The sequence below is a fragment of the Sorex araneus genome, chromosome 2, assembly GCF_027595985.1.
Source record: "Sorex araneus isolate mSorAra2 chromosome 2, mSorAra2.pri, whole genome shotgun sequence".
NCBI classification, from domain to species: domain Eukaryota; kingdom Metazoa; phylum Chordata; class Mammalia; order Eulipotyphla; family Soricidae; genus Sorex; species Sorex araneus.
In genome coordinates, this window is record NC_073303.1 from 327,777,920 (window position 1) to 327,803,071 (window position 25,152).

General features: G+C 42.7%; 1 protein-coding gene across 1 annotated transcript in view; it reads left to right on the forward strand.

Annotated features, from left to right (window-relative positions):
* Nucleotides 1–20,113: 20,113 nt before the first annotated feature.
* Nucleotides 20,114–25,152, forward strand: part of EPB41L3 (erythrocyte membrane protein band 4.1 like 3) — a 216,593-nt gene continuing 211,554 nt past the window's right edge. The window contains exon 1 of the mRNA XM_055128828.1: nucleotides 20,114–20,240. The gene's annotated coding sequence lies outside the window, so the exon portion shown is untranslated. The remainder of the gene's footprint in view (nucleotides 20,241–25,152) is intronic.

Genomic DNA, 25,152 nt, shown 5'->3' on the forward strand with positions numbered 1-25,152 from the left:
CCAAGATTATTGTAATTATTTTATGCGTAGGTGTTGTAAAAAGAATCAAGAGACTTTTGCACCCTGGACTCTCCTTGGCTTACTGGGAAAGTATTTGCAAAACCAAAGCCTTTGAAAGAGTAACACTTGGTGCCCACGCTGGATTATAACATTCGTGCATCTGGTTGGACTCATACCTAGTTAGCAATTTGCACACTCAGTTTCCCAATGCTTGAGCCCTTGAGAAATATGAGTAAGAACCAAGGCACGTTTTTTTTTAAATAAGTAAAAAGTGTACTAACTGACTTGCAAGATTTTGCACTATGCTTATTAAGTGAAAATAACAGGATTAACTATATGCATGAGATTTTGTTTTAATTTTAATAAAGATACAAAGGCATAAGCTTGTAGGAAATTTAAAATAGTCAGTCTGATAATGTGAGAATCTGGGGTTGGAGAGGATGAGATGCTGAGGAAAGATATGCAGTCTTATTTAAAAAGAACTTGGAACTTACCAAACAGCAAATAAAACAGTCTCTGATATAAAATGGTTCACACTTCTAAATATAGTCTGCAAAGGATCAACTAGCAGACAACTCAGGACATTAATTATCTTCCAATTCTCTAACCAAAATAGGTATGGGTTTGATTCCCTGAATTAAGGTGTAATTTGATGTACAAAAGCCTTTTCTAAACTCAGTAAAGCAAGGACAGAGAGAATCCAAAAAATGTTAACACTACACACTGAAGGATATTCTTTTCAATGTTCAGTGCAAAGATTATACACATGTGTGCAATGTTTTTAATTTTACTTGTTAGGTAGGTCTCCCCGGTTGCACCCAGTTAAATATGGGGGCTGGGCACCATCTTTAACAATGCTTGGCCAGGAGGGCAGGCCTGATGGTTCAGTGCAAATGTGGGTGTGGCTCCAGTCAGCAGTGCTCTGAGAACTTCAGAGCCATTTCAAGCAATGTGGAGGGGGCATGAGGTAATCGATGAGGATTAATGGTAGAATCGGACCCTCATCCATGCATAGCGCGTGCTCTGGCACTTGGAACTCTATTCTCACCCCTGTAATGTTTTTGATTAAAAAAAATTAGCTAGGAGGCCAGAGAGATAGTACAGTGGAGGAGGGTGGCCCACCCAGGTTTGATCTCTGACACCCCATGTGGTTTCCTGATGCCCCCCTTACCTCCCCAGGATTGACTTCTGAGGACAAAGCCATGTATAAGCCCTGAGAACTGCTGGTTGTGGTTCCCAAACCAAAAATAAATATATAAACACCTATGACTTTTCTTTAAAAATCTGTCTATGATGTAATGGCTGGAGGCATAGGGTAAGAGAGAGTACTTACTTGCCTTGTTCAATACCTGACAACACCAGGAATGATCCCTGAGTACTGAGGCAGGAGTGAGACCTCAGCACCACTGGGCATGCCCCACCCTTTGCAACTCCCACAAACTGATCTAAGATATGGTATATGGCATCTAAAACATTTTTATTTTACACATTTCTAAGACAAAAATATATCCGAATCATGAATCTGAGCATATCATTATAAAATGTGTTCCAACATTAAAAAAAGGCTATATTAGTACAAGGATAACAATGGGTGTTTTGAATGTTGTTAGCCATAAAATGAAAAATATGTTGTAATAAATGACGGACTGATTTTGAAAAAATAACCATAAAAACGCACTGACTTTCAAAAGAAGCATTGACTTTCAAAAAAATCTTAAAGAGGTAATGCTTGAGTACCAATGAGTGGGGTTTCTTTTCCCCCTATTCTTTCAATTCGTGTAATGGATTTATTCATTTATAGGAAAGGGAGAGGCCAAACAAACATATAAGAAGCTAATATTACTTGGGGCAACTTTGCCTGACATCAGTCAAGAAGCTGGCAACTCCTTCATTGATTTTTCTCTATGGCAATGTACCTAATAAACACATTGCGATAACAATAAAAATTACTTGGCAAAAAAAGAACACACTCTCTATTTATTTAACAGCAACAAATATTAAGGCATTTTTAACAAAACATTTTTTTAAACAAAAACTTTACAAGAAAGTAAATAAAGTTGGCTGGCTGTTTTTTATGTAAAACCAGGAATCAAAACATGTTCTGTGATAACTTTCTTTTCTCTCTTTATTCAATAATAGATTTTCCAGATCATTCTTCTGTTTTTTACATACACAAAAGTGAGAAATTGTGGCTTTCATATTTCAGACTTTATTGCATAGTTATAGTAACCAAATTAATATAGTATTGTCATGAAAATGGACACATGAACTAGTAGAATAAATCAAGGCAAGGCAAACGCCCTACCCGCTGTGCTATCGCTCCGGCCCCTGATAATTTTTTTTTTTTTTTTTTTGCTTTTTGGGTCACACCCGGCGATGCACAGGCATCACTCCTGGCTCTGAACTCAGGAATTACCCCTGGCAGTGCTCAGGGGACCATATGGGATGCTGGGAATCGAACCTGGGTCGGCCGCGTGCAAGGCAAGCGCCCTACCCGCTGTGCTATCACTCCAGCCCCAGTAGAATAAATCAAAAACACAGAAATAAACCCATGCATAGACAGCCAGCTAATATTTTACAAGGGATACAAAAATATTTAATGGAGGAATAAATGGATAAATAAATATTCAGTAAATAGTGTTGGAAAAACGGGGTAACCGTACGTAAAAGAATTAAAATGGGTCCCTATCATTTATCAGTTACAAAAATTATCTTGAAATGGATTGAATACTTGAACATATACATGAAACCATAAAAGTTCTAGAACAAAAGAAAAGAAAAATGCTTTGTGACACTAATCTTGACAATGACTTTTTTTATGTTTCTCAAAACAAAGGCAACAAAGACAAAAGAAAAATCAATTAAGCAGACCTACCTCAAATAGCCCCTACACCGAACTGGAGAGACAGTGCAGAAGGTAAGATACTTGTCTTGCAGGAGGTTGATCCCAATTTCATCTCAGCACCACATGGTTCTCTGAGCAGTGTAGACTATGGCTCAGGGTCCAAGTTGAACCATATCCACAAGCCCTCACATTGAACTGTCACCAGGAAGGGCCCCCAGGTGTCCTGGGCATTTGGGAGTCCCACCCCCAAAAAGCTCCTGCACATCAAGGAACGCAATCAACATAAATGAAAAAGCCACCATAAAATGGGTTTTTCATTTTTAAAAACTTATTTGCAAACATATCTCATAAGAGGTTAATGTCTAAAGTATTCATATATTCAATAGCAGAAAATCAATTTGATTTAAAAATAGACTAGAAATTTCTCTAGAAAGTCATATAAATGGCAAACTATACATGAGGAGGTGATCAACATTATTGATGATCAAGGAACGCAACTCAAAACCACAACCTTGGGGCTGGAGCAATAGCACAGTGGGTAGGGCGTTTGCCTTGCATGCGGCCGACCTGGGTTTGATTCCCAGCATCTCATATGATCTCCTGAGCATTGCCAGGGGTAATTCCTGAGTGCAGAGCCAGGAGTGATGCCTGAGCATCGCCGGGTGTGACCAAAAAAGCAAAAAAAAAAAAAAATTAAAACCACAACCCTTGACAATGGCTGTCAAAAAGATGAGCAAAAACTAGTACTGGTGAGACTGTGGTGGGAGGGGAAATATTGTGCACTGTTAGCAGAAATGTGTATTCACTTAATCATTGTGGAAAACAACAGGGAGGAGACTCAAAAAAGGAAAATAAAAATATGAAAAAGGAACTGTCAAATGAGTCAGTGATTCACTTCACAGGGAGTAAAATCAGCATCCCCTTCCCCCATTCACCGACACATTATTCACGATAGTCAATACATGGAAATAACCTAAATGTTCATATATGAGTGACCAGATAGGAAAAATATCACACACATTGTTTAGCCATACTAAGCAGAAAATCCTACAACTTGAAATAACCTGGTTAGGCAGTGGATGTGAAAAAAAAAATCCTGAGGGGGTAAAAGTGATTTTTTCCTAGAATCAGTTATTTTTTTCACTTGGAAAAAATTTTTCCATGAGAAATCATGGAAGAGCCACAAACAAACAAAACAAAACCCATACAACTTACAAGTCCAGCATTTTCTGGTAAATAGGCAACTATTAACTGGGCATGTATTAACACATTTATAGCACTGTAGCACTGTCATCCCGTTGTTCATTGATTTGCTTGAGTGGGCACCAGTAATGTTTCCATTGTGAGACTTGTTACTGTTTGGCATATCAAATACACCACGGGTAGCTTGCAAGGCTCTGCCATGTGGGTGGGATACTCTCAGTAGCTTGCTGGGCTCTCCAAGAGAGATGGAAGAATTGAACCCAGATCGGCTGCATGCAAGGCAAACGCCCTACCCACTGTGGTAACACTCCAGTCCCTATTAACACATTTATAAATGTAAATATTCTCATCTGTAATATTTTTGTTTATTTCTTTATTTTTAATAATAACAATTTATTTGTAATTGATAAATTGATATGGACTGGAGCAATAGCACAGCGGGTAGGGCATTTGCCTTGCAAGCAGCCAACCTGGGCTTGAACTCTCCGTCCCTCTCAGAGAGCCCGGCAAGCTACCGAGAGTATCCCGCCCACAAGGCAGAGCCTGGAAAGCTACCCGTGGTGTATTTGATATGCAAAAAACAGTGTCTCACAATGGACACATTACTGGTGCCCATTCGAGCAAATCAATGAGCAACGTGATGACAGTGATACGGTGATAAATTGATTAAATACAAATAAGAATATTTGTAATCATTAGGATTACAAAGACAGTAGAGCAAGTAGGGAAATTACCTTGCACTTGGCTGATCTGGGTTCAAATCCCAGCATCCCACATGGTCTCCCCAACCACTATAAGTAGTTCCTGAGTGTAAAGCCACTAGCAACCCTTGATCATCACTGAATGTGACTAGTGATATTTTCTCATTGCATGTACTCACACCACATCCTCAATCAGATCCCTCAAAATGTAAATACAGTCTTTGACCAGCAAGGGTAATGGGATTACCAGGAATCAGTTATGAGATAATACTGGGACCAGAGAGAATTCAGGGGTTAAGGGCCTTGTGTTGCATGGGGTCAACCCCTGTTCCATCCTCAGTAGCACATATGGTCCCTGAACCCCACCAGAAGTGACAGCTGACTGAGCCCAGAACCAGAAATAAGCTCTGAGCCCTGCTGGGTGTGACCTAAAACAAACAACAAAGAGGTATATTGCCTCTTTTTAATTTACTTAAGTGTAAATTTCTCTATTAATAAACTACCTTTGTCAAAATGACACCTGTTTGTCAAAACAATAAGAACCCAAAGTCTGCTTTTAAATAGTGAATAACATTTCAATTGGACTTCTTCCTCAGGGTTTCTCTGAAACTGGGATGATGAAAGTTCTACTTTTATCCATTTATATATGGAAACAAAAAAATTGATCTCATAAAAGAGAAATATACGGGGGATATGTTGGTGGAAGAAAGGGAAAGGCTTTCTATTATAAGATGAAAAAGTTCTAAGCACCTAAGGTACAGAAGGTGATCATGGTTGAGGATATCGTAGTATGTACTTGAAAGTTGAAAGTTGCAATGACAGCAGAGATTTAATGATACCAAATAACAATAAAATGATAATTTTGTTTGATAAAGGATGTGTTAACTAATATTACTGTGGTAAATATTTATAACATATACACATATCAAATCATCAAACTATGTCCTTAAAATTTAGCATTGTTCTTTATCAATAACATCTCTACAATACTGGAAGAAATGAATGACCAAATTTTTTATTTTGTAATGGTTATCATCTTATGACAGAAAGACAAATAAAATGTCAAAATATATCCGTTTCAATGTATGTGTTAAATTTATTGCAGATCTGGCACCTTTGACGTTGATTCTGATTATCTCTGACATAGGGAAAACTGTCCTAATGTTAGCTAGGGCACTTCCTTTTCTCCTAATGTATTTGCATCATTTAAATGAAGAAAGAAATATCCCAAATGAGGAAATCTAAACTGAAATTCTATGAATGATATCCTTTCTATAAGGAAATGTTTGTAGGGACAAATACATCTCTGCCACTACACATGTTCGGACAGGCCTTATGCATGAAGGTACCGGCAGAGGAACCCAGGTGTGTGTAATCCCATCAATGGCCAACATCCAGAGAGACTTAAAAGCAAGCTCTCAAAAGCGAGTGGCCGCTTTGCGGACGCATGATATCTTTAGCCTACTTCTCCGCCTGGCTGTCTTCCCCGGGGCTCCTCGGAGGGGATGGGCTCCAGCTTTCCTCCCCACCCTGAGCAGAGCTCCTAGCGGCCGAAGACCACCGGAACCTAGCTGCAGCCATGCTGGAGACCCCTCTACACACATCATGTTAATAATCTCTTATAGAATAGTTTAATGGCTCTAGGGTGAGATATAACAATCTACACACATATTCCTCTAAAAAAAGTTTGGGATCATTTTTAATGGATTAGTCTTACCAAGCAGTACAAAATAAGTTATTTAACGTCTGCTTTGCAGCCGGCTTGGGTGGTAGTGGGAAAATTTGAAACAATGTTGGTGAAAAGGTGCAATGGCAGTGGGATTGGTGCTGGAATATATTGAATGTAAAAATTATTGTGTACAACTTTATAAGTATACAATTAAAAAAAGAAACGTTTGAGGGGCAGAATGATAGCTGAGGACCTGCTTTGCATGCACTAGGCACTGAGTTCTGTCCCCTGCACCACATGCCTCACTTCGCTGCTCCCCTGACTGCAGCCCTGATGGCCCAGACTGCTAAACCAGAGAGCATCCCATCACCAAGCCCCAGTGCTGAACAGTCAGGCTCACATAGTTAGGCCATATCACTGGGCGTGGTCCCCAGGGTCCTTGAACACTGCCTAGAAGACCAAAAAAAACAGAGAGAGAAAGAAATAGACTGCCTGCTAATAAAGCAACATTGAGCCGGAGAGACAGTATGGGGGCTAAGGTGCTTGTCTTGTGTGTTGCTGCCAGTGGTTCAATCCTCAGCACCACATATGGTGTCCTGAGCACTTCAAGGAGTGAACCCTGAGTGCAGATCCAGAAGTAATTCCTGAGCACCACTGAGCACCAAAAAAGAAAATAATAGTAACAATAAAAAGAAGAAGAACAACTAATATTGCTAACATTGTTTACCATTTGTCTGAAATTTTTCTAAATCCTTATGCAAATTTCCTAGGTGGAACTTAAAATTTCCCACTGTAGAAAGAATCTAAGAGTGTCTTTGTTTAAGAGATTAAAAATCCCTTAGGAAAGGAATCCAATGTGATAAGCCCCATTTTGCTGAGAATGAGGCCCCTAGCCCTAGATAAGACAGAACACATCCCAGGCAATCTGGCTTCAGAGCTGGATTATCAAGTCGGAATAACTTCTTTCTAGATGCAGCTATTACAAATAAAGAGAACAAAACCCTCTGGACCCTATAGTCAACAAATTTATAGTCTTGCTTGGAAAGTACATCAATCAATCAATCAATCAGCATTGAATGATAGCTAGGGGGTGAGGCACAATAGTCTATCAGTTTGTAAGGTGATATGGAACATAATTTAAATGGTAAGATGCAATGAGAGGGAAGCAAGTTTTTGTTGTTGTTGTTGTTGTTGCTGTTTTAGAAAAAGGGAACAAAAGATACAGGAGTTTGAGACCCTGATGGATTCCTAGCATACATGGTTCCTGGCAGCATTTCCTGGAGCCAGGATAAAGCACAGAGGTACAAAAACCAGGAGTAGACTCCATCCCTCTAGCACTGATCAGTATAGCCTAAACCAGTCACACACACACACACACACACACACACAATGGCATTGCAGGTTGTAACCCTGAGAAATAAGTAGGCCTTAAAGAGATGAACAGGAGAGGGAAGAGAGACTGGGCAGGTGAAATAGGGTCTGCATGGGATTAGTGGCAGGAAACATTTCTTGCAAACTTGGGACTCACTTAGGCCAAGTGATTTGAGAGGAGGCAGTTGGCAGTTCTTAAGTAGGAAGGCAGCACACCAGATCAACTTCTGCCCATTGTTTAAATGGTTTTATCTGAAGTGATTGGATAGACACTAAAAAATATCAAGCCAAGGACTTTGTGACTGGCATGTAAAAGAATATGTCAGAGGGAGGTCGGGTAGAGGGATAATGGCTACCATAGCCCCGGTGAGGGACAGTGGAGAATTAAATGGAAATGCTACAATGGGGTGGAAGGGAAGGCCACATGCAAGATGCAAGATCAAGAAAGATTTTATCAAACTTAATCAATTTCCAAGCGATGTAAAATCCCACAGGAATTTCTGCTACCTGAACATCAACTTGTGTTGAAAAGTTGAAATGCCTAAGGAGATATTCTTATTTCTTACAGAATTTATATGCCGGATATTATTTTTTAAAGAGGTGTGTCTTTTCTGGATCAATAATCTGTGAAGAGAACCTGCCAAAATTACTTTAAAAATGATGATGATGATGATGATGATGATGATGATGATGGAGTAATTCTTGAGAGCAAATTCTTTCCTCTAAGATGTCATTCACAGTGTCCTGGATTAGGGAAATACTTATGACCTAGTTCCTAACAATTCCAAAGAAATCTGCTCCATTGACAGAGATTGGTAATGCCAAATTTTTATATATGTTAATTGAAAGAGCATTTTAAGATAGAAATGTAAGAATAAAATTAATATTCAGTCTAATCATCAGCATTGATTTAAGGTGATACAGATGTCACCCGTCACCCACTAGCTACTTTAAAACACAGTTTCATATTGTATTTTTAAAGTTTTCGCTTGATAAAATTTGCCAAAGAATTGAATTTTAGACAATTAATTTCAACTTAATTGAGCTGAATTTTTTAGTTCACATATTTTGCCTACATCATAAACTAGCCTAAATAGTTTCTTTTCATAGGTGAGCACACATTGAGCAAATAACAAGGAAAATCAAGTTTTGAATCTTTGTAATGATTTTATGGGATACAGTTCTATGGAACGTTTATTGATCAACTACTGTTATTTGATATTTTGCTGCAAAGGGGAAAGCTTTGGAACTTTCTGCTCTCAGCAATGTGGCTATATTTTTATTATAATTCATAGGTGCTTTTTAAAAATAAAATAATCCTTAGGACTAGTTCATGCTATGCCAAATTTAATAATATCAGAGCACAGAAGAATTGCTGAAGATTCAATAGCTTTAACCATTAGAGTAGGGTTTTAATTAGGGGTGAAACTGATTAGGAATATAGGAGAATCTGACTGTACAAAAACAAAGAGTACAGGTTTTGATCAATAGTATATTTTAGTACATTATACTAGAATATGTTTATTGTACCATTTAAAAAGCATAATAAAAGACCATTACATTATGTAATGTATATATTACAATATGTAGTTGTATAGTTATATCTACCGCTAGATATAAACTTTGTATAATAATGTTACATATTTTTATAATAATATATTGGAACTTTTGCCCTTATTCAAGAAAAGTAGCTTGAAGAGGAGGAAGATGCTGGCAGTGATAAGAGCATTATCATTCATTTGTCTATTTCCTCCAAAACGCCTTCATAAAATTCTTTTACTTCATATTACCCATGAGACAAGACAGTCCATGCCATTCCCAATTATAGAAGAAGATTGAGATCCAAAGAGGTTAACCCTGAGTTCACACAGATGATTAGAAAACAACATTGGAAGAGAACTTGGAAGGCGATTCAAGAAATCATAACTTTCTTTGACTTCTTTCTTAGCATTTGCAAATTTCCAGGAGCAGAAGAACAGCAGCGGGCAGAGAGCTTTATGCTGCAAAAGCAAGTCTGCAGGTAGTTCATTGGGAAGCACAGGATGCAGTGATGAGCTTGCCAGCCATTGTGTTAGCAATGATGGCTCCTTTGAGGAAAAAAAATGAAAAGTTCTTTCTCTCAAAAGGCACTGAATACATAAACTATGTAACTATTTCTGCAGAGTTCAAAATTCATTTTGGTGGCTATAACTAATGAGAAAAAATTTAGGAAAAAACATCTTCTTTTCAACTATTTCATTATTCCATTAAGGTCATGCTGAAAGTCCTCAAAAGTTAGGGTGCCTACGGTTTTTATTATTTATATCTTTCACTCAACTCAGCTTTGTTGGAAAATCTACTTATACACAAGGGCATTGGTAGAAAATAAAAGTACCTGTTTCTATCATTCTAAGCATAGCACTATACCATATGTGTTGTCTCCAAGCACAGTCATTAAATAATTGTAAGGCTGGCCTCAGTGAAATTTGCATCTGAATCATTCTCATGCATGCACTCAAAATTCTCTAAGGTATACAGAATAAGGAAGATTTAAAAAATTGATGACTGATCAATGCTTAAAATTTGTCCAATGTTTGAGTTCCCATTTAATTTTGTAGAAACATTTTTCAAGGAGTTTTGGTTTATAAAGAACAAGTTCAGTAGAGGACTTTAATAATACAATAAGGGGATTGATTTTCCTTGTGGGCTAAGTTGCCTCCTTAAAAAGCGAAGGTGCTAAATTTGAAATATTGTGAATCCCTTTAAGGAAATCTGGTATTTTTTTCTCTCCAAGAGGCATCTTGCTTACAAGAGGAAAATACCTAAAATTTTTTTAACAACACACGTAATTTAAAGTATAAGTCTGGAAATATTTGCAGTACTTTTTATTTTAATGCCTAGCATTATGTATTTTTTGTCGCTTGAGTTAATAAATGTTGATTAATATGTAGCAACACTATTTTTTCAGGTATTACCCAATTTACTTCATATTTACCAAACACAGTCTTATCCAGGAGAGTAAGAGTGGTGGTGGTGAGAATGGGTTACATTCTGGACCTTTAAGAAAGTTAAACAAACAGAATTAACTACAGATTAGATAGGGAAAGTAAGAGAGAAAGTATAATTAAAAAAAAAAGTTTTGAACTAGACAGCTGCCAAGAGAGTTACTGATGGGCAATGGTCAGGAGCAGATGGTGTCACCAAGGACATGAAAGACTGAGATATGGGTCTAGAAGGCTACAGGAGTAAAGAAGCAACCACCAGGGTAAGGGTGAAAAGTGGCTGTTAGGTCAGTAGAATGGGACATAACATGACTGAAAGCAAGGAATCCCTATATTGAGGATAATGAGAGCTGATTTCTCCCTGTCCAAAACACATGGTTATAGGAGGGGAACTCTAGAAAAGTCCTGAAATATTAGTTTTGAAATTTGGGTACTAGGGCCAGGAGATAGTACAGTAATTAGGGCACATTGCGAAGCTTGTAACTGGCCCCCAGCACCACATCATCCCCCCAAGCACTACTGGGGGCAGTCTTAGAGGCCCATGGCATGTTTGGGGATGCAGATTACCCTGGCAAAGCTCTGAGCAGCATCATCCTTGGTTGCTTGTATGCAACAACCATTCCCTGTTGGCTAAGAATTAATTGCTAGCAAATCCTGGACATACACACCAAAAAAAAATTCAGATATTGTTATAAACTATAACTATAGATTGGTACATTGCTACCTATTGGTACATATATTGGTACATATTAAATAGAGGCAAATGTAGAAATATAGTTATAAATAAAAAATAGATATATAAACATAAAAATTTAGATTTAAAGATGCATAATCTAAAGATAAGTGTAAGTATAGTATAAAGACACACAGAGATCACGTAGACATGGAGATAGGTGCCTCTGTATGTTTTTGTTTGTTTTTTAATTTTTTATCAGTGAATCACCGTGAGGTACAGTTACTGACTTACAAACTTTTGTGCATGCATTTCAGTCATACAATGCTCAGTAACCATCCCACCACCAGTGCCATTCTCCACCACCAATGATCCCAATGTGCCTCCCTCCACCCCCACTTCATCCCCCCACCCCGTCTTGCTTCTGTGGCAGGGCATACCCTTTTGCTCTCTCTCTCTCATTTTGGGTGTTGTAGTTTGCAATAGAGGTACTGAGTGGCCATTGTGTTCGGTCTATAGTCTACTTTCAGAATGCATCTCTTATCCCGCCCTCTCCGAGAGCCCGGCAAGCTACCGAGAGTATCGAGCCCACACAGCAGAGCCTGGCAAGATACCCGTGCGTATTGAATATGCCAAAAACAGTAACAATAAGTCTCTCAATGAAAGACGTTACTGGTGCCCGCTCGAAAAATCGATGAGCAACGGGATGACAGTGACAGTGATCTCCCATCCCGAGCAGATCTTCCAAGAACCTTTTACTTGGCGGTCCCTTATGTATCTGAACTGCCTTTTCCCTCAGCATGTGAGGCCTGCTTCCAAGCTGTGGAGCAATCCTCCTGGTGCTTATCTCTACTATTATTGGGTGTTAGTCTCCCTTTCTGTTATTTAATATTCCACAAATGAGTGCAATCTTTCTATGTCTGTCCCTCTCTTTCTGACTTATTCCACTTAACATGATACTTTCCATGTTGATCCACTTATATGCAAATTTCGTGACTGCATCTTTTCTAAAAGCTGCATAATATTCCATTGTGTAGATGTACCAAAGTATTTTTAACCAATCATCTGTTTTCGGGTTTTTTCCCATATTCTGGCTATTGTAAACAGTGAATATACAAGTGCAGATGTCATTTAGACTATACTTTTTTGTCTCTCTGGTATATATTCCAGGAGTGGTATTGCTTTGCTGGATCAAATGGAAGCTCAATTTCTAATTTTTTGAGAAGCATCCACACTGTTTTCCAAAAGGGCTGAACTAGTAGACATTCGGTACTTCTGTATGTTTAAGTAGATATTTATTTATAAATGGATAGAGATACATAGAGAAGGAAAATGCAAAATGTATTATTGTATTTTTTATATCCAGTTAGAGAACTTACATATTATCACATGTCAGCATCAGGAAACTTGTGAATGCATTGGTTGCATTTCTAAATGCCATCCTCCAATAAGGCTCTTCGGAGAATGGACTGATTGCAGAGCTGGGGCAAGGAGAGTACAGAATGAGTCTTGAACATCTTAATGTACTAGAAACTTGGAAGGGATTCAAAGAAAACTGGTGACATAACAGAAGTACCCAGGAATCAGTTTGAAGATATCTCCTCTGGTGAAATGTGGGTAATTTGAACATCAAAATAAATAATCAAAGTAACAGACTACAACTGGTTGACTGAAATAGGAATTTCTAAGCCATAATCACATGAATAAATGCTAAAAAATTCTTTTCTTTGAATGAAAAGATTTGAATGGAAAAGAGAAGGAGGAAGAGGAGGAGAAGGAGGAGGAGGAGGAGGAGGAGGAGGAGAAGAAGAAGAAGAAGAAGAAGAAGAAGAAGAAGAAGAAGAAGAAGAAGAAGAAGAAGAAGAAGAAGAAGAAGAAGAAGAAGAAGAAGAAGAAGAAGAAGAAGAAGAAGAAGAAGAAGAAGAAGAAGAAGAAGAAAGAAGAAAGTGGAGAAGGAATGGGAGGATGGGGAAGAAGAGGGGTAGAGGAGAGGAAAGAGGAGGGTTGGAGGAAAAGGAGGGATAGAGGAGGAAGAGGAGGAGTTGTTCAATTAATAAATGGAAGAGGCAAGAAGGAAAGAGAAGCCTGACATTTAGCATCCATGGTACACATAGTGGGCTTAGGTGAGGGTCATTATTGCTTCCTATGATGAGTTGTGTAAGGATTCAATAAAGAACAAAAGGTAAGTGTCACTTCTGCACATATCTCTACAAAATACTTGTCCATTACCATGAAACATGGTAACTTTCAGTTTCCACAAATCCAGGTGATTAAGTGTGATATCAATGGTGGAAGGAATAGTTTAACTCACAATATGTGCTCTCACCCCTCTTACTCCCCCCATCCACCCACATTTCTGAAAAGGCTGGAATGCAGCTCAGCAGCTTGCTTGCATGTGTGAGTACTAAGTTTGATGAGTGGCACTGTGAACTAAAATAGAAATCTGGAGTCCGGTATTATTTCTTTGATAGTCCTCACGAGAATGCACAGCCTCAGAGCTAGTAGGGGGTGGGAAGGTGCTTGCCTTGCAGGACTCCAACCTTGGTTCTGATTCAAGCACCACATATGGTCTCCTGAACACCATCAAGGATCATTTCTGAGCACAGAGTCAGGAATAACCCCTGAGCACCAATGGGTGTTGCCCAACCAACCTTACCAATAAATAAATAGATTCTTTTTATATAACTTGGTGGTTCCCGAGGAGCAGCCCAGGAACTTAGAATGCCTGAGTGTGGTCACAAGTTCCAGTCTCCAGCGTCTCATACACACTAAACAGAATCCTAAGAGCTGTGCTGTTTGAGCCTGACAGTTTTCCCATCTGTGATCCCCAGTGCTTAAAGTGATTTCCAGCCACACCATAACCAAGTTTGTGTAAGTACTACAAATAGGAGCAAGACCTTGGACAAGCAGTGCAACTAAAAAGGTATGTGAGCCCCACAATAAGGAAGCACCCAAGTGAGCTGGCGTGTGCTCACCAGAGTGAATACCAGCAAGCACCCCAACCATAACCTGAGCACTTCCATCAAGAGTGTTACCCCCAACATACCTGTGGACAGGCACTGCAAGCTGCTGAGTGAGCCCTGACAAGTACCCACTAAAACATACAAACAACATATCCAGGTATGCATGCAGTTGCCAGCCATAGCAACAACACCAAATACAAGACAGGGAAGGGGGAATGCAACAGAGATAAAAATAAAAATATAGAATTTAAGGTTAAAAGTCGTGCAGGGGGGTGTAAGGGGGGGGAAAAGAGAGATACTCCAACAGGTAAGGCAGTTGTCTTGCATAAGATTGACCTGGGTTTGATTGTCAGCACCCCATAAGGTTCCTGGAACCTGCCATGAATGATCCATGAATACAAAAGTCAGGAATAAGCTTGAGTACTATCAGGTATGTTGTTTCCGAAAGCAGCAACAATATTGCCATGTAGCTCAGCACAAGGACACTTGCATTGCTTATGTGAAGGGCTGGGCTGGACCCCATGATCCAGAAATAAATAAATTAAATAATATTTAAAGATCTAAAAAAATGCATAGCCTGGGATGGACATAATAGACATGGTCATATGGTTTTTAAGGTGATCAAGAGCATGAAAGACAGGGAAAGGTGGAAGAAATGTAGCCATTTAAGGACTAAACATAAAAACTAGATACATAGCCCTGTGGCACTGTTATCCATTGTTCATTGATTTGCTCGAGGGGGTACCAGTAACGTCTCCACTGTGAGACTTGTTGTTTTTGGCATATCGAATACGCCACGGGGAGCTTGCCAGGCTCTGCTGTGTGGGCAGGATCCTCTTGGTAGCTTACTGGGCTCTCCAAGAGGGATGGAGGAATTGAACCCGGGTCAGCAGAGTGCAAGGCAAACCTTAACCGTGGTGCTATCATTCCAGTCCATACATATAATACATAATTCTGGATGGCTCCTGGACCCAAAGGAAAAAGCTGTTTGGGCGTGGGGGAAACCAGAACAAGTCGAATGGGTTCTATGTATTGGTTGTTTTAAGCCTACGCAGGAAAGGATCTTGGTTTGGAGTTAGTGATGATGAGCCATCATGTCTACATTAACTCAAATCAGTGAAGAAGAGAATCTTGATCATCTTTCTGTCTAGGAAGTGGTTGTCAAACACACACGGTAACAATCAGCGAAGGTGGGACAGAATTCCATTGTACAAAGGAATTCTTTGTACTTTTCCTCTGTATTTTCAGAGTTTGAAATATTTCAAAGTAAATCATTAAAATGTCTTCATCAGTCACAATATAATCTTATCTTTCTACAGAGGGGCAACACAGAATCACAACAGTAGGAACACCAGGTTCTGAACAAACAGAACTGCCTGAAGGTCTATGAATCTGAGTGAGCAGATACAGTACAGGCAATACAGGAATTGGGGATCTGCAAGATAGTTCAAGGGTCAGAGGAGCTTACCTGGTACAGGACCTTAGCCAATCCCTGGTGCTACCAGGAAGCCTTAGTCCAATAGGAACAGCAGCAACTTTGGTGGCTGTTCTGAACAGTGTAGCTCCCTTGGGCCTTCACATTGAACTATCCCACCCAGGCAGGAATAGCCCCTAGGCCACCACTCTTAGCACTGATGGGAATCCCCACCCCACCACCACACCCCAAAAAAGAGGGAGATTAGATCTAGGATTATCCATTCAAGAAACTGAAAAAGGTATTTTGCTGGGAGCACTGGGCTGGACCCTGCATTCTTATGGTAAGGAGGTCAAAGGCCACTGGGAAGAAAAGATGGACAAAGATTATAAAATCAGGCCCTAGGAGGAGGGGCTGGAGGGACATTGCATGTTTAGATTGGCCAGAGAAGTCACACGGTGGTTCTGTTATTGGTCTTACAGAATTTGGAAACAGGGTGAGGTGTATGTATAAAAATCATAGATAGAAATGAATTAGCCATGTTTTTAAAAATTGTGTTACACATTTTATCTCCAAGTAAAAGCTAAAATGGACTCCAGGTTGTGGAGCTTTCATCTCAGGAAAAACATAGATATGATATGAACTTGAGAGAAACTGTCTTTCAGAAAAGAGGTCTTAAAAGTGACTTTTAAGACCTCTTTATTTTTAATTTAAAAAGTTTGGAAAGGGACCTAATAGTGCTCAGGGATACTGAGGCCATCCAGGTGATACTCTGCTGGAAAGCTGAGGTCAGTGCTAGGGTGTGAGAGAGTGGAGACACCATGGCCACCCCAGATACTGCTCACATACTGCCCCCTAACAGCTATTACTGAGTGATCCTTAGATGGCTATGTGGTGCCAAAGATCATGTTTGCAAGGCACATTTCCTAACCCTTGTGGCATCTCTCTGACTCTGAATTCACTTTTAAAGTGTCTAGAACAGTGATCATTGCTGAATGCTTAATCTGTGCAGATCGCTATGGCAAGTATTGCCCATACTTTATTATAATTGATCCTTCTTGGAGCCCCAGGAGGTCACCCTCTTCATTCCTTTACATGTATAAAAAAGTGAAGTCTTTATCATGTGTCTCAAGAATGGGTGTCAATGCAAATCAAACAGGAACCACACATAGAAGGGCTGAAACCAGGATTCAGCTCCACATCTGCTAGTGCCATAAACCTTTCCAGAAGGCTTAGTTTCTCCATGAACCTACCACTAAGTCTCAGCAATTTCCTTTTGCATTTTTCTTCAAAATCTTGAGCCACAGAGCATGAATTGGCTTGTCCAATAGATCAAACAGTATTCATTGATTTCTCTCACTGCCAGTACTCTCCAATTTTCTCTTTTAATTCTTTCTCTTTCTCCTTTCCTACACACTTTCTCATTCACTGAATGCTTCAGCCCCTTCTTTCTTAAAAAAGAGATGAATGTTGTTTAGTTGTCTGCATTAGCTGTCAACACATCAGTGGCATACCAAGTTAATGATCACTACTGTCCCCTCCATTCCCAGCCCCACAACCCCAATATGTGTCATGTGCTTCTTCAGTTATTGAAGCAATATTCACTGGACTAGAGCAAGCCACACCTCAACTCGACTCATGATTTCTCCTAGTTCAGGTCAAAGTAGAGTACATCAAGTAAGCACTTAGATCAGCATATTAAAATACGTCCTTGTGAATGCTTTGCCTCTGAAGAGTGATTGATATTCCAAGCATTCTTGGCTTTCAAGAAGATGGATAAGAAATGAGTTTGCCTCTTGTCAGAAAAGTAAAGGGGAAAAAAAAGTAAGCCATAAACTGCAGTGGGGCAAGGCAAGGAGAAGTGCTATGAGTTCCCAAAGTGGACCTGATAGGTTAGGATCTCTCAGAACAATCTTTGCCTTAAAAAGCAAGGAACTGGTGCTATAGAACAGTACTCCAAGTTACTTAGCAACAGTTGACAGGGAGTGGTTCTTTGGTGCCAGCTGTCTCCAGCATGCCCTTGTGAGGAGCCACTTTCTGATTTCTTTTAGTAAAGCCAATCTCCTCTCACCTTTTTCCTGCAGAGCATAGCTAGAAGTGAGTTTGTACATGTACACTTCATCACGCTTAACAGTGCCACACCTGCACTCAGGAAGCCTGGATGTTTCCCTAATGGGTTATAAAGCGTGCACTTTGGGAAGTTAATTTTGAAATGTTACTGAAGTAAGAGGTACTTGGAAATCTATCTCTTTCACACAGATACATCCAGGAATGAGATGGTTTCTGGTTGATAGGATGGCTTTCCACACTGCTACTTTCCTTATTTTTATTGCTATTTTGCCCCTGAAGGACGACCAAAATCAGCTTTCCAAAAAGCATGACTTCAGAAGCCGCGAAGAAGTAGAGTAGAGACTGTGCCTGAACGCCCTGGGATATCGATCAGAGAACTCCGGTCCCCATGTTGGGGTGGGTATGAAAGGGAAAAGAAAGTCTTCCTCAATGCTCCCGCGTAGTCTAGCACGTCTCTGGGAGTCTAGATAAATTTTCTAGTCTGGAAACTGTGTGGGGACCAACGGGAATGAAGGGCTTCGTGGGAGGCGCCCAAGTCCCGAGGCTCATTCAGGGCAGTGCAGGTTAATCGAGACACAACCCAGTTAGAGCTTCACGTGAAGTTGTTTGACACTTAGGGCGAAGCAGTTCCCGGTCCATTTTTCAAGGACCCCTCGCTGCGCTGCACTGCTAGTGAGACCGCGAACAGACGAAGGTCATTTCTCATTGCTAGTCTCTTTCCTCCAATCTTCACAGGACAGCGTATGTGTACCTGCTTCTTTTCTCGCTTGCAAAAGCCGGGGTACTTTCCAGTCCCGTCTGGCCCGAGAGCCCGGGAGGCCCGGCTGGAGCCGGGGACTCTGCGTGCCCCGCAGCGGCTCCGTTTCGAGGCGGGGCCGGGGGCGGTGCGGAGCGCGGGGACCGCCCGAGCGCTGAGCGCAGCCAACGGGCGGCCGGGAGGGCGGGCCGGCGCGGGCCGAGCGGCGCGGGCTGTCACAGGCGCCCGACGCGCGCTGCAGGTGGCAACTTGGAGGTGCCGCCGCCACCGCTGGGGAGAAGCCCGGGTCTGCGGCCACTTCCAGCCTCCGGCTGTCCTTTCCCGCCGCCGATCCCGCGACTGGACCCGGGAGCACCCGAAGGGAACAGCCGCGGCGCGGGGACTTGTGAGCAGCCCTACCTTCCCTCTGCCCTTGCGCTACTTTTTTTCCCAAGGAAGGTTGTGCTAAAGGGGCGACGACCCGGCTTCGGGAGGACCCGAGAGGAAGGCTCCGGGCGACCCAGGTGAGCACCGTTCCTGTCCGCCGTCCCATCCTCTCCGCTGCCGCGCACCGGGCGGCCAGAGGCTGGGTGCGGGCGCCTGCCCTTGGCTCGAGGTCGAGGAGGGAGAAAGCGAGGAAGGGGCGAGGCTGGCCCGGCCGGAATGGGTCGGGTTGCCCGGACAGGCACCCCGAGGTGCTTTGGGGTGACGGGAGGGCTTGCACCTCTGCTGGATGCCGGCGGGGCTCGCCCCGTGCGCGCCGTTCGGGAGCCGCAGAGCGAGTGGGGCGGCGGCGCGACGCCTCTGCCAAGCCCCCGGGCCGGCGCACGCATCCTCGGTCCCCGCGACGCGAGGCCCCGAGGACGTCATCCCTCCCGGCCCCGCAACTCCTCCTCCACCCCGCTCGCCTCCACCCCTCGGCGGCGACCGCGGCGCAGCCCGCTCCGAGGTTCCGCGGGGCCCGCGCGCCCTCTCCCCGGGTGCCGCCGCCGCGCTGTCCCCGCTCGGGCCGTGGCCGGAGAGCGGGACTGACCCGGGCAGGGCGCGCAGGGCAGAGGAGAGCGCGGGCTCGCTCTCCAGTGCTCGCTCTCCCAGTCACCGACCGAGCCCCGCGGCTCGCCCAGGGAGTGGGAAGCAGGAGTCAGACCTTCCACGCTCTGGCCACCTAGAGGCCTCCAGGGACGGCGTGAGCCTCTGCCTCCAGCTGGGCGTTGCAGCCCGTGCCTGAAAGTGAACAGTGACTCTGACCTCCGCGTTCCTGCCCCGGGTTTGAGGGTGCCGAGGCGGGGGTTGCGGCGGGAAGAGACAGACAGACAGACATGAAAGAGGAAGGATCTTCCGGAGTGAAGCGTGCCAGGCAGAGCCGCGGGCCCGCCGCTCGCTGAGAGCCAGGAGCAGCTACCCTGCAACTCAGGCGCCAACTCCTCTCCCGCCCGGCCGCTCACCCTGTGCCAGGCGCAGCCCGGAGCGGGGCGGCAAGAGGATCCAGGCGCTGCCGAGGCCACGGAGCGGTTCCAAAGGGAAGATCCCTGGGCGCGCCCCTCGCGGGGCATTTCGTCTTCCCGCTCCCCCGGGAGGGTCGAGTTGGCGCAGCTAAGCTGCCAAGTCCCTTCGGTGGGTCCCGCCCCCAGGCCGAAGCCCTATGGGGCCCTTGGGGCGGGGGCATCCCAGGGCTGGGGGGAGGGGGCGTGGTGCCGGGGCTGCGGCGGGTTCGCAGTGGCTGAGTTGCATTGGAAGTTGAGATCGGGGTCCGCACCTCACGGTGACAACCCTCGTGGCGGCCGCTGCAGGTCCCCAAGCAGCTGCCGGCGGCCACTCGGCCGCCTCCAGCTGCGCGCGTCCGCCCGGGTGTTCGCGTTTCATTTATCTGAAGCGAAGCCGAAGGCGAGGTCTGGGCGCGGGCGGTGAAGTCCTCTTGGGAGGACTCCAGGGGCGGGCGGAGTCCTAAAGCAGAAGGGCAGAGCTGCGGGGTCGAGAGGAGAGTGCAGTCGCAGTGGGGCAGTGGCGAGTGCCAGAAGCACCAAAGTGTGGGGTGGGGGGAGCGACTAGTCCCCCCTCCACGGGCTCCTTTCCCCACGGGGCGTCGGGCACCCGCAGGTGATTCCCTTTGGAGTGCTCTGGATTTAGACTGGGCGGCCGAGGGATGAGTCCCGGAAAATGAATGAAATCACTCTAAATCCCAAATCTAATTCTGGCTTAGCTCTGAATTCATTTGATTAGAAGCAGACTCTAATCTGGCAGAGGGGGTTCCGTGTGTGTGTGTGGGGGGGGGGGGCTTTATTGCGGTTCTCACAAATGCTGTTAATGAATTCTCTGCTATCGGCTTTCTGTGAATGGAGGTGGGGAGCTGGGGTGCACTCACTCCACACTAATTTATAACATGGAAGGATCCATGTTCTGATTGAGTTCGAAACTGCCCTCTTCTTCTTTGCCTCTGCCCTTTTCCAGCTGAATCAATAGAGTTCAGAATTACGGGAGGTAGGGGGAGGGAGGGCTTCTCCTGTCACATTATTTTCCAAAGAGGACTTTTGAGTCTGATACTGTGCAAACTTAGAAAAACCGTTCTCTATTTTTAAAGAGCAAGAGCACAAAACTGAAAATTTAGACCTAGATCTTGACCCCACCGCCCCCAAGGTGGATCCATCGTTCACAGACCATGATTACAGGCAGGACTCGTCCATAGAGTCTCTGGGCCTGCTGTACAGTAGGTGTCTAGCAAACACTCATCCACTGGTGCTTACAGTGGAAAACACTGGCTTGAAAAGGCATTTCATAATTTCAAGACTCAATCAACATTAAAGTCAGAATAGTAGACCAATGATAATAGTCATTTTCAGTATGATATATATTCAGCTATACATTATATAGCATGATGTATAAATATATGTTGTTTACTTACACATTTTAATATCTTGAAATTTCGAAGTCAGAGAGTGTTATTTTGTAGTGTCATGATTGAAACCATGCTGGAAGGTTCTGGATGAGTATTTGAAAACAGGGATCTCACTGCTTTCACAAGTATTCAGCTCCAGTTAGACATGCTCATGAGTCATATGTTAGAAACACAAAGGCTGACATGAATGGTCCCCATCCAGACATTCTAGTTGGTTCTCCAGAGGAAAGGTGAATTTGGTGCTATTAAAGGTATATGATGACCTAAAGGGATCTTGGTATTTTGCTTGGCAGCAGTGAGGGATTCCTAACCAAGAAAAGGGTCCTGTGGTTGGATTGAAAGAGGACACATTCTCCCAGTGGACTATCTAAATAGCCTAAGAAGTTTCCAGGAGGTTGGACTCTCTATCAATGCATTATCTCGTTATATCTCCTGAACTCTAAGATTCAGCATTCTCTCTTCTCCTTGCCTCTTTATTGCTTCTCATTTCCATGCCAAGTAGCCATGCACATTGTTCATGCTATCCTGAACTCTAGATTGCCAGCTTTCCTCACACTGAAGTTGGCATGCCTTCTCCTCTCCCCCCCCCCCAAAAAAAAAAAAACTAGTGCAGGAACTAATTTTTGTGGGACTGAATGGCAGGGCAGGTTGGCTGTGAATGGTTCATTAAAAAGGTCCAGAGAGTAGGATGAGTCACAGCCCACGCTGGGCAACCACTTCTGTCTCTGTAAGGAGAATAATAATTTTCGCCTGCCATACTGTGAGAATTCATTTATGTCTTCAGATTTATGTGAGGTACTGGAAAGGGAAGTGTGAGATGAAGCCAATGGAGAATAAAAATTTCAGATCCACAACTAGTTAACCAAGAATAGCAAGGCATGCAATTAGCTTAAAAGATGAATTTTAGGAAAGAGCAGATAAAAAGGCTGGAGGTTTTAAAAACTATTGAACCATGATCTTCATGGTAAAGTGATGGATAGTTAGAAAGTTTATGATTTGTCATTTTGCCAAAAAAGTAGAAGAAACATCAAAATGTAAATAAGAGTTAGTAAGAAGAAGAAAATACATAATTTCTGTTTCAATGTTAGTGAAGTTGCCTACTTGGTCACATTGGTGTCAAAATGATGTCCTACTTAAAAGTAGATCTGACAGGTGTCCATCCAGCTTAAGTGCTAGAGGTCATAAAACCCCAAACAAGGAATCATATCCTGGTGTGTTTTAGGAAGAATGTAAGTCACAGAGCTAAAAGTCCACTATCTTGGAAATCTCTGGATGAAGAAAGTGGGCAGTTAATTAGGTTAAAAGCATGGGAATGACACTGAATAAAATTGGAGCTGATTAGGAAAGATTTTAGTCAAATAGAATGAATGGAGGTCAGACTGAAGCAAAAATTTTGCTTATTGATAGACAAAAACTACATGGAAGTGTTTCCTTGGGGAACTCTGAAACGGAAGGAAGCAGGGAGCCATCATTTCTAGTGAGATGGAAAAATAAGGTCATGCACGAATCAGAACTCAGTCGCCTCATTGCTGATCACAGCACATTATGTAACGTCTCTGACCCATAGTCTACCCATTGGTAAAATGGGTATCAGCAAGCTTCCTGATCACCAATATGTCAAATACCAGCATCAGCTGGACAACAAATTTCAGGTTTTTTATTACCACGAGTGCCATACCACTCTGGGTGGATTATAATCAAATCTTTACCTGCAGTCTATACTAGAAAGCTAGTCTCTCATTTTGAACTTTCAAGTGACTATTTTTTACCCAACTGTTTCATATTCACTTTAAACTGAGTAAGCCTAAAAATTTCATTCATTAGTTTCCTACTTTCCCCTCCTGCCCCAGAGCACTGTATCCTGAGTCATGAGGCAGGAAACCTGATCTTTTTTTTTTTTAATTTTTAAAATTTTATTGAATCACTGTGAGATAGTTACAAGCTTTCATGTTTGGGTTACAGTTACAATCTCACAATGATCAAACACCCATCCCTCCACCAGTGCACATTCCCCACCACCAATATCCCGGGTATACCCCCCCTTTCCCACCCTCCCCCTGCCTCTAAGGCAGACAATATTCCCCATACTCTCTCTCTACTTTTGGGCATTATATCTTGCAACACAGACACTGAGAGGTCATCATGTTTGGTCCATTATCTACTTTCGGTATGCATCTCCCATCCCAACTGGTTCCTCTAGCCATCATTTTCTTAGTGATCCCTTCTCTATTCCATCTGCCTTCTCCCCTCTGCTGATGAACCAGTCTTCCAGCTATGGGGCAGTCCCCCTGGCCCTTGTATCTATGGTACTTGGGTCTCAGACTCATGTGATGCTATCTTACACTCCACAAATGAGTGCAGTCCCTCTATGTCTGTCCCTCTCTTTCTGACTCATTTCACTTAACATGATACTCTCCATGTTTATCCATTTATAAGCAAATTTCATGACTTCATCTCTCCTAACAGCTACATAGTATTCCATTGTGTAGATGTACCAAAGTTTCTTTAACCAGTCATCTGTTTTAGGGCACTCGGGTTGTTTCCATATTTTGGCTATCGTGAACATTGCTGCAATGAATAGATAGGTACAGATATCATTTCTACTGTGCTCTTTTGCATCTTCGGGATATATTCCCAGAAGTGGTATTGCGGGGTCATATAGAAGCTCAATTTCTAGTTTTTGAAGGACTGAGGAAACCTGATCTTTTCTTCTCACATTGCCCCTCCCACTCCAAGACATATGCACATGCACACACACTCTCTCTCTCTCTCTCTCTCTCTCTCTCTCTCTCTCGTTCTCTCTCTTTCCCTCTCTCTCTCTCTCTCTCTCTCTCTCTCTCTCTCTCGCACACACACACACACACACACACACACACACACACACACACACACACACCATAGAAATGCCAGCGCCTAGGCTGTAGTGGCTCCCACTATCACTTTGAAAGAATTCCCATTATTACTAGTTCTTTCCCATACCTATGTGATCTTACACTGCTATCCATATCCTCGTCCTCTCATCTCTCTATCCCAATTTCTTCTTTCAGTTCAGTCCTTATATGTTACAGCATGGATCATATCACCACCCCACTCTAAACCTCATACTCCCTACTAATACAAGCAAAACCCTCTAGATCTCTGTTCAGAACCCTGGGGTTGCTCTCCTATAGCTACAGACTCAGTGTTGTCAACCACCAGAACCAAAAAGAAACTCATCCCATCTTTAGGGTTTTATTTCCTCTGCATATATTTAGGAGTCTTTTTGCAATGCCCATGCTCATCTCATTTTTATCAGTTGAAATGCCCTTCCTTGCCTGACTTTCATCCTGAAATCCTACCTGCTTTTCAGGAACCCACCTCCCTCATGAAGTTTTTCTTGATCAGCTCAGAAGCACACTCACTCTCATTCTCTTTCTCATCTTTCTTTATGGAAGTTTTTGCTTTCGCCAGTCACATAGCACATGATAGATATTTATTCCTCAGAGTTCTCCTGTTGATAGAGAACAAATTAATCTTTATTTGCCCAGAGAATGGTGCCCAGAGAAGGCCAGTAAAAGAAATATGATATTTCAAATCCAAATCAAGTTAGCACAGAGAAGCAGTAGGTAAACCTTGATCGGGTTTTTTCATTGG